Below are 6,000 nucleotides of genomic sequence, written 5' to 3' on the forward strand. Positions count from 1 at the left end.
TGACCATTTGCCTAACAGTCTTACCTAAGAACAAAAGTTTTCATTTCTCTGGGCTAAATACTTACAAGTAGAGGGGCTGGGGTTGTGGCTCAGTGGTAAAGCATTTGCCTAGCATGCATGAGGCACTGGGTTCGATTCTCAGCACCATATACAAATATTAAAAAGTAAAGGTCCATCAACACTAAAAAATATCTTTAAAAAATAAATAAATGAATGAATAAATAAATACTTATGAATAGAATTCCTCAGGTATTTACATTTAACTTTTAGAAAATCTGCCAGGGCTAGGTTTGTATCTCAGTACAGCACTTGCCTCAACACCACATACAAATAATTTTAAAAAAAATTATTGTGTCCATCTACAACTAAACAAATTTTTTAATTAAAAAAAATCTGCTAAACTTTTCCAAAGTGGAAGTACAATTTTTGCATTCCCACCAGTATTGTATGAGAGTTCTAGTTGATCCTCATCTTGCACTGTACTTGGTATTGCTGGATTTTGAAATTTTAGCTATTCTAGAAGGTGCTGTGATATGTCTTTGTGGTTAATTTGCATTTCTCTAGTAACTAATAATGTACATCTTTCTAGGTGTTTCTTTTCCTTTCATATATCTTCTCTAGTGAAGTATCTGTTCACATTTTTGCCCATTATTAATTGGGTTATTTGCCTTATTATAGAGTTGTAAAAATTGTTTATAAATTGAAGCACAATTTATTAATTTTTTCTTTTATGGCTGGTGCCTTTTGCATCCTATCTAAGAAATCTTTGTCTAAACAAAGGTCTCAAAGATTTTGTAATGTTTTATAGTTTTAGAAGTTTTATATCTTCAATATAGGTCTGTTTCCACTTCAAGTTATTTTATTTATATTTTTTTTAGTACTGGGGTTTCAATCCAGAGGCACTTTGCCACTTTACTATATCCCCAACCCTTTTTATTTTTTAATTTTGAGAGAGTCTTGCTAAATTGCTGAAGGCTGGCCTTGAACTTGAGCTCCTTCTGCCTCAGCCTCTCAAGTAATTGGGATTACAAGCATGTGCTCCCTTGCCTGATGCAAGTTAATTTTTTGACAGATGGTATGAGGTAAGAATCAAGGATTTTTTAATGTGGATATACAGTTGTTTCAACACCATTTGTTAAAAAGGCTATAAAAATTCCTCCATTGAATTACATTGGGTCCTTTGTTGAAAATTAAATACATTTGTGTGGGTCTATTTTTGGACATCCTATTTTATTCAATTTAACTATATGTATATGTCAACCTTTTAGTAATGAAAGTAATTTATTTTACTTTGGTTGGAAAACATAGGTTATTATTGAATATTATGAAAAAGGGCTGAATTTGTATGACTGAAATTGAATGAATAATTTGCATTCTTAACATTTATTGCACTAATTAGAAATATGTGTGTAGTAAAAGTATCTTTCTATAATTTCTAGGATAAGTTATCATTGTAGTAAATATAGTAGGTGTAAGAAGTAATTAGGGCTGAGCTTTGTAGTACATGCCTATAATCCCAGTAATTTAGGAGGCTGAGGCAGGAGAATCACAAATTGAGGACACCCTCAGCAATTTAGCAACACCTTGTCTCAAAATAATAATAATAATAATAATAGGCTAGGGACTTAATTCAGTGGTAAAGGTCCCCAGGTTCAATCCCCAGTACACACACACACACACACACACACACAAAATAGTAATTAGGTATTCTTTGCTTGTAGCTTCATTTTTCTCAGGGGATATAGAAAAGGGACTAAAATACATTCTTGTCCTGTGGAAACTTTTAAAATAATATAAACTATGTTCTATTTAGTAAGAATGAAAAAATATTGAAAGTTTCAAATGATGAAGCACAATAAATTCTCTTCTTTGGGAACAAGTTAGCCACATAACTACCACAAATCAAGGAAGGGGATTTCCGGACTACTGCTTCCAAGCAATTCCAATAAATGAAGGAGGAAGTGAATTTTCTTTTTAAAAAACTTATTGTTGGCAAGTTTAGCATACTTCCTTTTAGTCTGTTAAAATTTTAAACATGTTGACTAATATTTCTGCAGGTCATAAACCTTTGTGATTTTGTCAGATTTGGAATATGAATAATGTTTATTTTTTTCAGTAAAAACTCTGTTGTGGAAATGATACCGAGCAAGGGAGACAAGTGTATTACTAAGAAGGAAGCAAACATCCAGGCTTGAACACTTATTGGTGGAGGGAACCCTTACTCTGGTAGAATAAGCTGAGGCTTTCAAGTCAGAATTCACTTGCATTTCAATCTCTTTGACTTTTTTTTTTTAAACATTTTTTAGTTATAGGTAGACACAGTATCTTTATTTTATTTTTATAAAATGGTTCTGAGGATTGAATCCAGTGCCTCATGGGTACTAAGCGAGCGCTCTATGTCTGAACCACAACCCCAGCCCATCTTTGACTTCTTAACCATGAATAAGAGGGCAAGTTTCTTGGCTTCTCTAAGCCTCAGTTTCTTTCTTTGCAATAAAAATACTTGGGTGACAGTGTTATCATGAAGATTAAATTCAATGACACCTAGTACTCTGATTAACATATAGTACACACTTGATAAATACATATTTCTTTCTCATTTCTCCCAGACTAAGAAATTTTCTGGAGATAAATTGCATGCCCCGAAGCAGAAGCTGATAGTTCTTCCTCATTCTTTTTAGTAACAGAATGATAGAACTTTGAAAAGTGCTGGAGAACAGGAGCACACCTGAGCTCAGGGATCAGACTCTAGGATAAGAAACTAGTTCAGCAGGAAGGGTGCACTGTCAGCCCCTTAAGGATCATATGCTCAAGATGTCCAATCGTATCTCACATGTTTAATACCTCAAATGTCACTTGATGGTAGAAGACTCTCTAGGGAACTCTCTGAGAACAGTACCCACCTGTAGTGGAAGGCTGACCTGAGAGCACCTTTTAGTCTTTCTCTATCCCTCTTTGTCCTCGTGTAATTTAATTATGTCCTCTCTTGCTTCAGCTTTTAAATTCAAAGACACTTATTATTAGTGTCTGTCACCTTAAATTACCAGATTCTGGCCCTCTTCACCTCCTCCCACTTGTATTCTGTGAAAGAGACAATGGTACTGCCTAGTTTAAGTTGTTTCTGGTTTCTCCTTTCATCTTCCCAACAAACTTGTGCCCTTTCACAATCTTATTCCAAAAGGAAGGAAAAAATTTCAAAATGCCCCAGCTATTGATTGGGAAGATCTTTGACATTCCTGTTAGCAAACAACAGATACCTACTTACATGTGTCAATATCTGAATGTACTTTTTTTTTTTTGGATTGAACCCAGGAGTGTTTAACTACTAAGCCCCAGCCCCAGCCCTTTTTTATATTTTATTTTGAGACATGCTCTCACTAAGTTGCTGAGGCTGGCTTTGAACTTGCAGTCCACCTGCCTCAGCCTCCCTAGCCTCTGAGATTACAGGATTAGAACTGTGCCTGGCTAAATGTACTTTTAGGATCATGCAGAAAATTTGTCAATTTTTTCTTAAATCTTTTTGTAGTTGTATATGGACAGAATGCCTTTTTAAAATATTTGTTTATTCATTTTTATTTTATTTTTTTGTGGTGCTAAGGATCTAACCCAGTGCCTCATATATGCTAGGCAAGCGCTCTGCACTGAAATACAGCCCCAGCCCTGTCAATTTTTATTTTCAAAATATGGGCCAAAATAAAATAGTCTCAGACTAGGTGTTTTACCTTATATTTGTATCACTATTTCCATTCTACTGAAGAACAAAATGAAGATTAAATGTTTTAATTTTTAAATTTTTATTTATTTATTATAGTACCAGGGCTTGAACTCAGGGGACTTGACCACTGAGCCACATCCCCAGCCCTATTTTGTATTTTATTTAGAGTCAGGGCCTCACTAAGTTGCTTAGTGCTTCGCTTTTTTTTTTTTTTTTTGCAGAAGCTGGCTTTGAACTCATGATCCTTCTGTCTCATCTTCTTCCCAAGCTGCTGAGATTACAGCTGTGTGCCACTGTACCCAGCTGAAGATGAAACCTTTTATTCTATATATACTGCTTATATACTATATACTATTTATTACCTTAGAATATAAAAATATAAAAGGTACAAGATTTGGACCTTGTACTTACATTACAAGGAAGACAAGCTAGGATTAGAATGGTTTCTAATTCTGCTTTTTTTTTAAGAAATTAAACTTTATTTATTATTATTGTTTTTTATGTGATGCTGAGGATTGAACCCAGGACCTCACCTGTGCTAGGCAAATGCTCCACCACTGAGTCACAACCCAAGCACTCTAATTCTGTTTTTTATCTGTTCAGAAACTGTTGTACAGTGCTTTGGACCTATCTCAAGCATAAAATTACCAATAATTCTTTCTCTGATTCTATATATAAATATGTTCATAGATATGTATGTCCAATTTATACTATACAATGCCTATTAATATTTCATTCACCGATTAATTTCCAAAAGTTATGTTTTTTTTTTTTCCAGTAGTAGGAATTGAACCCAGGGACACTTAACCACTGAGCCACATCCTCAACTCATTTTTATGTTTTATTTTGAGACAGAGCCTCACTAAGTTGCTTAGGGCCTCCATAAATTGCTGAGGCTAGCTTTGAACTCCAATCCTTCCTGCTGAGCCTCTGGGATTAGGGGCATGCATCTGGCCAAAAGTTCACTCCTTTTTGGGAGAAGGGGTACTGGGGGTTGAACTCAGGGGCACTCCACTGAGCCATATGCCCAGCCTTATTTTGTATTTTATTTAGAGATAGGGTTTCATTGATGTTTAGGGCCTGACTTTTGCTGAGGCTGGCTTTGAATTTGAGATTCTTCTGCCTCAGCCTCCCAAGCCACTGGGATTACAGGCCTGTGCCACTTCCCCCGGCCAAAAAGTTCATTCTTTATCTGCCTTTTTGTTCCTGCATAAATTTGAGCCTGCTTAGATATATAGTACAGACTTTCTACTTTCTGTTACAGTATCATGCAGATGCAACACCATCAAGAGTAAAAACACTGGGATCCTAATTAGAATAAGTATACTCCATGTATGTGTAATATGTCAAAATACACTCTACTGTCTTGTATACCTAAAAAGAACAGATTAACAAAATGACCAAAAAAAAAAAAAAGAGTAAGAATACTCGGGCATTAACACTCTTTCTGGGAGAATTTTTATTAGGAGAAATAAATGTTTTTATTGATGAAACCATTGTTAGATAGATATTCTATTTGTTTCTGAAAGGGCCATTAAAGAAAGTCTATAGTTAAAGCACCTGACCTATGTGGCTTTAGTTAGGTGTTCTTTCAATTTTTTAAAAATCAGATTTAAATTTTAGTAAACTTTTCCAGAAAGTGAAAATATCTCCAAAGTGATAATTTTGATCCCAAAACCAGACAAGCAGAGGGAAATCAAAAGCCAATCTCATTCATTATCATAGATTAAATAAATAGAAGTCTAAGTAAATTGTTAGTAAACTGAATCCAGTATAATTTGCATGATCTAGTTGAATTTATTCCAGGAATGCAAGGGTAGTATAACATTATAAAAATTTTTAAAAATCAATGTTGGTTGCTTCATTATTAATAGATTAGAGGAAAACTACCATCATCTTGATAGGCTTATATTCAGTAGTCAGTCATTCATGATAAGAGCCCTTAACAGGGCTGTACCTCAGTGGCAGAGCGCTTGCCTAGCATGTGTGAGGCACTGGGTTCGATCCTCAGCACCACATAAGAAAATAAACAAAATTAAAGGCATTCTGTTAAAAAAAAAAAAAAACTCTTGACCACAAACCAAAAAAGAAATTTCCCAACATTAAAACTTTATACAGTTCTCTCTAAAACCAGGAAGAAGATAGGGATATCTATTATTACTATTTCTATTCAGCATTTTACAAAAAGGTCTATATAGTTTAGTAAATCAAGACAAAAGATATAAAAACTGAAAAAGAAACATTGACAGTTAATATACTTTTCTTCATAGGAAACTCCAAAGTAT

Source organism: Marmota marmota, unplaced genomic scaffold, assembly GCF_001458135.2.
Source record: "Marmota marmota marmota unplaced genomic scaffold, marMar, whole genome shotgun sequence".
NCBI lineage: Eukaryota > Metazoa > Chordata > Mammalia > Rodentia > Sciuridae > Marmota > Marmota marmota.